This window comes from Ovis canadensis, chromosome 13 (genome assembly GCF_042477335.2).
Source record: "Ovis canadensis isolate MfBH-ARS-UI-01 breed Bighorn chromosome 13, ARS-UI_OviCan_v2, whole genome shotgun sequence".
NCBI lineage: Eukaryota > Metazoa > Chordata > Mammalia > Artiodactyla > Bovidae > Ovis > Ovis canadensis.
The window spans coordinates 33,116,930-33,126,983 of record NC_091257.1 but is presented as its reverse complement, the minus strand read 5'-3'; the positions used below and the strand labels follow the sequence as shown (position 1 = coordinate 33,126,983).

General features: G+C 41.3%; 1 pseudogene; it reads right to left on the bottom strand.

The window, feature by feature from the left end:
* Positions 1–3,110: 3,110 nt before the first annotated feature.
* On the bottom strand, positions 3,111–3,491 carry LOC138417276 (large ribosomal subunit protein eL38 pseudogene; annotated as a pseudogene).
* Between the last annotated feature and the right edge of the window lie 6,563 nt (positions 3,492–10,054).

The window sequence follows — 10,054 nt, the reverse complement described above, 5'->3', positions numbered from 1 at the left end:
GAAATATGGAACACTGAGAGAGCTGAATGGGATGAAGTGAGAAAGGCAGTTAAAAGCGAATTCTCTTCCGTATATGTGAGTGATCAGTCATGTGTGGCTCTTTGTGACCCCATGGATTGTAGCCCACCAGGCTCCTCTGCCTATGGGATTTCCCAAGCAAGAATACTGGAGTGGGCATTTTTTCCTTCTCCAGGGGATTTTCCCAACCCAGGGACTGAACCTGCATTTCTTATATCTCCTGCATTGGCAAGTGAATTCTTTACCACTTGTGCCACCTGGGAAGCCTTACTTTTTCTTTCTTCCCTCCTCTCCCTCCATCCCACCACTTCAAGTTGGGACGGGCAAATATTTTTCTCTTAACTCCAAACTCACATAACTTTGAGAAACAACAACCAAAATGGGCCACTAATGGAGCTCATGCACAACCATGATGATGTCCCTTTCTGCTCCATGCCCACGTCTCCATTGCCGTCTAGGTCACCAAGGTCATAAGACATTAGGAATCTGATGGTCTGAGGTTATAAACATCTGGTTTAGATGTGCACAGAGCAAAACTGTAATCTCATAAAATAGCTGGGTTTTCATGGAAACAATATGGACAAACATCCTCATCACAAGCCGCGCTGTGGACCAGGGAAGGTCCACCTGGGTTGGACTGTTGAAGACGGAAGAAGGTCCCACAAGGGTAATGAAGATGGAGCTTCAGAAAAGAATGATCTGAATATCAAAGGATTAAGAAAGGCCCTTGGGAAAACTGATGAATCTAGGGCACATTTTTGTAGAAACAGTTCTTTTCATGGTCACAGTGTAAAATCAGCAGAGGATTATTCGATTGTGTCAGAAAAGTTCTCTCTCTCCTCAGATTAAATAATTTCCTTAGGGTTTATTCTGAGACTTAGTTCAGGGCTTCCCTGGTGGCTCAGTGGTAAAGAATCTGCCTGCCAATGCAGGAGCGACACAGGTTCTATCCCTGATCCAGGAAGATCCCACATGCCCCGGAGCAACTAAGCCCGTGCACCACGACTATTGAGCCTGTGCTGCAGAGCCTGGGAGCCGCAACTACTGAAGCTCTTGAACGCTCAAACCCAGCAGCAAGAGAAGCCACTGCAATGAGAAGCCCAGACACTGCAACTGAAGAGTAGCCTTGGCTCACCAAAACTGGAGAAAGCGCAAGCAGCCATGAAAACCCAACACAGACAAAAATAGAGAGATAAATAACATTATTTTTAAAAAGGACATAGTTCATATTATAATGTGACCTAATCTAAACCTTCTTAATACACATTTTTTACAATTTAGTTTTTTTTGCTGTCGTTTCATTTTTCTAGATAAATCCCAATCAAAAATATCTAAAAAATTTAATTAATATAAGGCTTATGTGTGAAAAGAATATAAATAAAAGTGGATATAACACATTAATTTTTCTGTACACCTGAAACTAATACAACACTATTAATCTACTAACCCCAATAATTTTTTTTAACTAATATGAAAATTTTGTTCCACATTGGAAGTGGATTCCATTGTATTAATTTTTTATGCTAAGATGATGAGGGCTTCTTCTATGGCATACATGCACCAAAAAAATTTTTTTTCAAAGTTTAGCAATCAATTGATCATTCCCCAGGTTGATGTTAAAAACTTGTTCAATCAAGGATCCAATCCAATAAGGTTCTCATTTCCTGGAGTTCTTCATGACCTAGATAGGAGGAAACTCAGTAAGTCTGAGATTTCCACACACACTTGCCATCAACCAGACAGCAACTCCACTATTGAACACCTCATCAGAATACCAAGCTCTTAGAGAATGATAAAGGAAATATAAAAACAGTGAAAAACACAAGTCCTGATCTCCAGAAGATTGCCATACAAAGATGCACATTTATCTATGAACTGGAAATAAGGAGCCTTTGGAAAGTACAAATAACCTTAAACACAACTTGCTAGAACTTGTCCTGACAGGTCATATTTATTCTCATGGGACTTTTTGTTTTCAGGCAATAGCTGGTATGTGAAAATAGCTCTTGCATTAACAGTGGTAACCATTTCAGTCATGGGAGAGATAACGTAACCATTTCAAATAGGAAAAAATGTTCTAAACAGAACAGTGAGACAGGTTCCCAATTGTGGTACATCTTGCTCTATGGGAGCAACAGCTCAGGGCCTATGGGGTTTGCAGAAGCACAGGGTGGAGGGAGGTGGTGGGGCTTGCCAGACCCAGAGCTGAACATCCCTGGGCAGTCAGAGCACCTGGGCATTAGCTAAGAGTCTGGATTTGGATCCTAGACCGGCCATCTATTCATCACCTATCTGCCACTTATTCACTGCCAGCACATGAAATGCTCTGAGTCTCAACTTCTTCATTTGTAAACATTTCAAAAAATAAATGAATAAATTCGGGGACTTTCCTGGTGGCCCAGTGGTTAAGACTTCACCTTCCAATGTAGGGGGTGTGGGTTTGACCCCTGATTGGAGAGCTAAGATCCCACATGCCTCACAACCAAAACATAAAACAGAAGCAAAAAAAAAAAAAAGAAGAAGAAGCAATATCATAACAAATTCAATAAAGACTTTTAAGAAATGGTCCACATCAAGAAAAAAATCTTAATAAATTTTTCATCTGTGTGTTGTCAGAGTAATACAGTGACTAAATCAGCAGAGTCTCTGACTTACAGAAGGTACTTGATAAACATGGTTCTTACCTCACACTGTCATTATTGTTATTATTAATATTTATTTTATAGTCTATTTTATAGAGTTAGGGAGAATGATTTTTTTCAAAATACATTTTTAGTAACATGCATGTTGACAATAATCTGAATTCTATGTTCCTTATGTAATCCTTTTGCCTTGAGAACATTGGTCCCCAAATTTTTAATCAGAATTTCCCTATGTTGTTAAATCATTCCTATTAGCATACACACAAGTTCCAGAAACTCATATCTTGAACAAAAAACAAAAACCCCAACACCTTCCTTTGTCCCCACATCTCCCAGAAAGGACTTCCATTTCTCTGCTGCTCTTCAGAGCACGCCTTTGTAAAGGACTGACTTGGTTCAGCCACCCACACTCTCATTCCTATTTTCTCTTTTTTTCTTTTTTTTTTTATGGAGAATTTTAAAAATTTTAATACAGTTCAAAGCAGCGTACGTGATTCATTTCAGCTCCTTCACGGCCAAACCGGGGGGCAGGGACTGCTTGAGCTTCTCGGCCTCTTTGTCTGTGATGACCAAGGTGTAAAGGCATCTGCTGCATCGAACTTTAAACTTCACATTATCCTTATTTTTCTTGATCTTGACGGACTTGGTGTCCTTGCGGCGGGCTGTGAGCAGGAAGTCCTTGATTTGCTCAGTTTTGCGAGGCTGCAACACAGAGCAAAAGAAATCAGCTGCTGAGACGCATCTGCTGGGATGCCCAACCCCGGCAGCCCCTTTGGGGCCCCTGAAGACCCTCGCAGAGGCCTCCCTGCCTGCACCCCCCACCCCCCGCATTTCCTCTTGAATCTGCTTGAATCATGTTCCCGTCTCCACAACTCCACTGAGATCCCTCAAGGTCACACACACCTTCCTTGTTTCCACGTCCAACGGTCTTTTTCACTTGACCCTTGTACTTGGCACTGTCCTGTCCTCTGGAAGCACTTCTTTCAGGAGCTTCCAGGATATCACACACTTTGATCTTTTTCCTGCCATTCTGGCCACTCCTTTTCCATGACCTTGGCTGGATATTTCAAGTCTGAAGAATCATTAAATGGTGGAGCACAGCAAGGTTCAGTCCCAATATCTGCTCCATTTCTCTTGGCTGCCTAGATATCCCATCCAGCCCATGGGCCTAAATAGCATTCATGATCTTGATTCTGATGGAGAGAAAAACAGATGGGAGGATAGAAGGATGGGCATAGGAATCCAGCCCCCAGCTCTCCTCTGATTCCCAGACTCCTTTTTCCATCTACTTACAAGATACTACATCCTGGATGCAGAAAAGGCATCTGCAATCTAAAAAGAACCCTGGATACCCACCCTACTCTTCTAGGCTTCCAAATCTCAGTAAGTGGCACTGCCATCTGCTCCAGCCCTAAACCTGAAAATCACCCAGAGTTCTCCCTCCCCTGCCTTCCCCTCCACAGGCACAGCTACCCTGAATTTGCCCAGTTTGGTCCAGATTCTTTGTGAGCACTATCTAGGATATATTTCTCAGGAGTTGGGCTTCCTGGTTGTAAGTCCTGCACATGTTGGCTTCACTAGTCACTGCCAAATTTGTTTCCCAAGTGGAAATTTCCATGTCTCTACATCTTCTCCAGTATGTAGGATTGTTAGACTATTTAACTTGGGGGTGAGTGTGAAATCGTATCTAATTGGTGCCTTTAATTTTCCTGCAGAGAAGGGAATGGCAACCCACTCCAGTGTTCTTGCCTGGAGAATCCCAGGGACAGAGGAGCCTGGTGGGCTGCAGTCCATGGGGTCGCACAGAGTCGGACACAACTGAAGCAACTTAGCAGCAGCAGCAATTTTCCTTACCTTGATTGCTATATGAGATTGTGCGCCTTTTCATGTATTTATGGACCATCCGTGTTGCCTTTTCTATGAGGTACATTTTCATGCCTCTCTCTGTTTCCCTATTGGGTGGTCTGTCTTATTTTTGTACCTACTTGTTTTATTAATTTGTATATTGATCCTTTGTCAGTGGTATGTATTGCAAATGTCCTACCTCAGGTTGTTACTTTCTTTTTAACTCTCATAAGTTGTCTTATAATGAGCAAACATTTTTATTTTTAACATAGTTCAACTTATCTTTATTTTCTTTTGCAGTTTGTTTTTTGCATCTTATTTTAAAAATCTGTACCTACTTCAAGCTTATATATTCTCCTAATTGTCTTTTAAATTTTTTCATAGTTTTGCCTTTTGATTTTGTCTTTAAATTCACATAGAATGGATTTTTAATGTGAGAGGAAGCAATCCAACTTCATGTTTTTCTATATGGATAGCCGACTGTTTGGATCAATAGCATTTGCTGAGTTGTCCACTCTTTTTTTCACAAATCTTTGATGCCTCTCCAGTCATAAATAGAGCTTCCAAATTTCTTCCATATTTGCATTAGTCTGTCCATTTGTCTGGAGAAGGAAATGGCAACCCATTCCAGTATTCTTGCCTGGAGAATTCCAGGGATGGCGGAGCCTGGTGGGCTGCCGTCTACGGGGTCGCACAGAGTCAGACACGACTGAAGCGACTTAGCAGCAGCAGTCCATTTGTCTGTCTAGCTTTGTGCCAATACCAACAGTCATTGCTGCCATATGATGGGTCTTATGTAACTAGTCAAGACACATTTTCAGGAGTCTCTTAACCATTCTCCACGCTTTGCTCTTCTTCATTCACTTTTGAATCACTTTGTCAAGTTTCTGTCAGGGAGGGATGGGGCAGAACCTTTGGGACCTTGATTTAAAATGACCATTATAGGAACACTTGATATTGACTCTTTCCATCTGTGAATATAACACATCTTTCCACTTACTTTGCCCTTCTTTACTGTCAGTCCACAAAGCTCTAAAATGTTTTCCTAAAGAGCGTACTCATTTTGCAAGATTCCTGCCTTGCTCCTTCATACTTTTGCTGCTGGGTTGTTTTTTTTTTTTTCCCAAAATTATACTTTTTACTTTCAGTGGTATACAAAAAGGCAATTGGCATTAGTGTGTTGATTTTGTATTCAACAGCCTAGCCAAACGCTTATTGGTTTTCATAATTTTTCTTTATATTCTTTTGGATTGTCTATGTAGACAAGCATATCATCAATAAATAATAAGAGGTTTATTTCTTCCTTTCTACTCTTCATGTGGCGGACAAAAACGAAAAATACTTTGTAGTTATAATCAGAAAGTTCTGAGATTTGTTGGATTAAAGGGTTAGGAAAAAGGGAAGAATGAGAATATTTCCCTATCCAGACTCTTTGGAGTCTATATGGTGGCAGATGGTATCTCTATCTGAAGGCTAACAAAGGAAAAAAACACCTTAAGTTAACTAAAAGCAAGCAATATACACAGACAGGTAAATGAAACTTGCTTTAACCTATATAATGGAACCATATCCTTGGCTTTTATCATCACCAGCTTTTCAGAGTGATGTCGATGTAGTCAGGGCTTTATTAAGTGATTGCAAAGTACAACATGCTTCAAGTGTAACCATGTAGACTCATTTTCCAAGGAATTTTGGAAAATAAAGGAACAATATTTTTGTCACCTCATTACCATGGTCTTCTTTTAAAACTTAACTGTAGAAGATGGCAACGACGACCCTGTATGCAAGACAGGGAAAGAGACACAGATGTGTATAACGGACTTTTAGACTCAGAGGGAGAGGGAGAGGGTGGGATGATTTGGGAGAATGACATTCTAACATGTATACTATTATGTGAATTGAATCGCCAGTCTATGTCTGACGCAGGATGCAGCATGCTTGGGGCTGGTGCATGGGGATGACCCAGAAAGATATTATGGGGAGGGAGGTGGGAGGGGGGTTCATGTTTGGGAATGCATGTAAGAATTAAAGATTTTAAAATTTAAAAAATAAAAAACTAAAAAAAAATAAAATAAAATAAAAAGTAAAAAAATAAAAAAAAATAAAACCATCCCAAGCGAGCAGGACCATCTTCTTGCAATGCATTCCCCTTTGGGCTCACTCTGCATGCTTGGCACACAGAAGTCATTGCTTCCACGTATCTGCACAGCCTTCTCCTCGTCTCACTTCCATCTGCAAAGAGAATCATCATGAGTCTCAAGAAGGATGTAGCCCATTGACTTCATGCTGTAAAATCCCCAGCCTCTTATTTTGTATCTGTTCACATTTCCAAGTATTTCCCACTTGCCCTTTATCAACAACATTGTAATAAAACTCACTTTACCGGGAAAAAAAAAAAACAGTTTTTTCAGTTATAAAAAAAAAAAACTTAACTGTATCACTTCAATATAAATATTGTATATTATGGTGTTATCATATAAACTCTATTGAGGTAATACATCTTTGAATGTATTTCTTTTCAATGATCAGAAAGCTCCCTAAGAAAAGCTGAAAAGTGAGGGCAGGAGATGAATCTTAGGTCAGTGAATATATGCTTTTGGGAAGTGGTGAGGTGGCCCTTGGGAGGATCCTGAGGATATGAAGGAGAAGAGATCTCAGCAGATATTTGGAAATGGTCTTTGGAGGAGGGCATGATCTGTTAAATTAATTGGGGAAATGCAGAAAAGGAACATGGTTTTCCCAATAAAAGCTAAAAATATAGAGATCTGGATTAGAAACTTTGAGGTCTACATCCACTTAAATATCCTCAGATCCAATCACAGGAGTATAAAATCAATCAAAGATAAAAATCTAATGTTTTTAACAAGGAAACTTGACAAAACTAGTCTTATGAAAATTATCTGGTAAGAAAAAGGTTTGTATTTTTCCAAAGTGTCTGCATTTACAAAGAAAGAATTTTCTACAATTACAAAAAGAGAAAACTGATGAAAAGTCTCTCATAATGTGAGACATAAATATTCAGCCAAGTTTCCTGATATTTGTTTGAAAAATAAAAGTAGGAGATGAACTGCTTTCTCATGGAAGAGATTCTTCTAGTTTAGTCTGTAGGGGAGCAATGGGCTTTGGGATCTGACAATTTCGTGGTGCACTTTTCTACACATTCAATATGACTCAGACTTCACATTTGTATTATCTCAGAAGTCTAGTCAATTGGAGAGGTTTAAAAGTGAGTGAATGAAGCTTGAAGACCAATAGTCTGGAAAAGGGGACTCTGGGGTGGGATTGCCTGAGTCCAATTCTGCCTCTGCCCCTGTAGCCGTGTAACCTTGGACAATCTTAAGTCACCTCTCTGGAACTCAGTTATCTCATCTGTAAAACAGAAAGAATCACAGATATCTTCTGAATAGAATAGTGATGAAGTTTAAATGAACCAGTGAAGTCCTGAGAGTACTACCTGCCGACGTGCAACAGGTGTTTGTTTATCCATCCATTCAGTCCCCAATGGACTCTGACACTTGTTGTGATTTTCTTGTTTTTGTTTATTTTTTGGCTGAATCCAAATGACCTTTCATTTTTTTATTTTTTGTCCATGTCACATGGCATGTGGGATCTTAGTTCCCTGACCAGGGATTGAACCCAAGTCCCCTGCATTGGAAGTTCAGAGTCCTAACCACTGGACCACCAGGAAAGTCTCTCTGATACTTGTTGAAGGTAGAAAGCTCAGTTTAAGTGTTACTTATTTTTATTTTGTTATTGTTATTATTAGAGAAAAAGACCACAAAACCCATGAAGTAATCATTAAAGAGATTTGGACTGATTGAGTTCATGAAGATGATGAAAGCTGCAAATCTAACTGAAGAAACATTCCGTTCCCTGTTCCCTCAGGGAACTAAACACACGTTAGGAACAGCTGAAGGCAGCGCAGGTCCCGAACGCGAGGCATCCTGCATTCGGAACACGTGTTCTCAACCCCTCGGGGTCTCTGCTCCTTGTCTTTCCTTCGCTGCGGAGCTTCTTCCCGTGATGGCTTCAGGTCGCATCCAGCCTCTTGACTGTGTCTTTGTGTGGGTTGTTTTCTGCTGCTTCCTGAATTTCTGTCAGCAATCCAGCTTTACAAATTACTTGGCTGAGATCAGTGTTTGTCGTCTTCCTTTGAAACTGTGATTCACAGTGTACACCCTTTACACAGAATCCTCGCAGCCGAGAGACTGAAAAGCTTGTTTTCAAAACAAAGTGCAGAACAGGCCGGCTACCCGGGGTTTCCACGCAGCTGCTCAAATGGTCAAATGTAATTAAGGGAGAGCGTTCGAGATCTCTATTTTTTTTAACTTAGCCGAAATGTTTTTAGATGCTGATCAGACGGTGATGTCACTTCGCCCACAATCTAGTCAGCTGAGAAAACAAACTTGAAGAAGAAAAAGAGAACACTTGGGCTTGAGGATTTGTGTAAGATGCATACAGACTGGACTTTTGGGGGGTTTTATTTTTATTATTTTAGGACTTTTGATGTGGACCATTTTTAAAAGTCTGTATTGAATTCATTAAAATATTGCTTTATTTTTATTGTTTTAGGGGGTTTTTTGGCCCCAAGGCATGTGGGCTCTTAGGTCCCCGACCAGGGATCAAACCCACACCCTCTGCACTGGGAGCTCAGAGTCCTAACCACTGGACTGCCAGGGAAGTCCTGAGACTGGGCTTTTTAATTGAGTAAGAAGAGGGTGATGATCACAGTAAGCTTGTAGGATCCTTGGTTCCTAACCTTTTAACTTGGGACAGACACAGGAATAGCTCTTGTCCCATTCCGTCATGTGTAGGATGGGAAGCAATGACACTAACTTCTGTGCATTATTTTGGGGTTAAGTAAGACTGTGCATGTAAACACTCAGTGCCACGCCTGGGGCCGGCAAATGTTGCACAGGTGTTGCTGTCATTGTTATTATTTATTGCATGGACTGAGCTGCCTGTACTTGCCCGAGGGGGAAATAGGGTCACGGTAACAAAGTATATGTCCATGACCTTGTCCACTGGCAGAATTTAAGAACCAGCGGTGGACAGAAGTCCCAGTGGTTCACAGAAGCCCTAGGAGTGTCATTGGTCTGTTTGAGAACTGAACCCTCTTGGCTGCTACAAAAGAGACCTCATTTTCCTCCGCCTGGTCCCTGAAGCCATCCCCGATGAATCCTGCATCTCCAAACACCCTGACAAGGGCTGCAGAACCCATATATCCTCCCCGAGCCTCGGGCCTCCAGTCTTTCCAAGGTGGCCAGGGCGTTCTGCCCCCCAACCCCTGCTGCATGGCCTCCTAAACAGCCCTCCTGGAAATAGACCTTTCATTTTTACTACCTGCTTGATTCAGTGCTCCTGTACCAGCCCTCCTTTCCTGGCCCGTTTCTGTCCCCCAGATGGGGGATCGGCCCACTCTGTTCTCCAAAATGCTGGAACACTTCAGACTTTCAGACTGAGGTTACACCTCCTACTTCTGGAAAGGCAGCAAACAATACACAGTGACGAAGGGAGGAGATGGGCAGACGTGGGTGCCAGATGCGGCT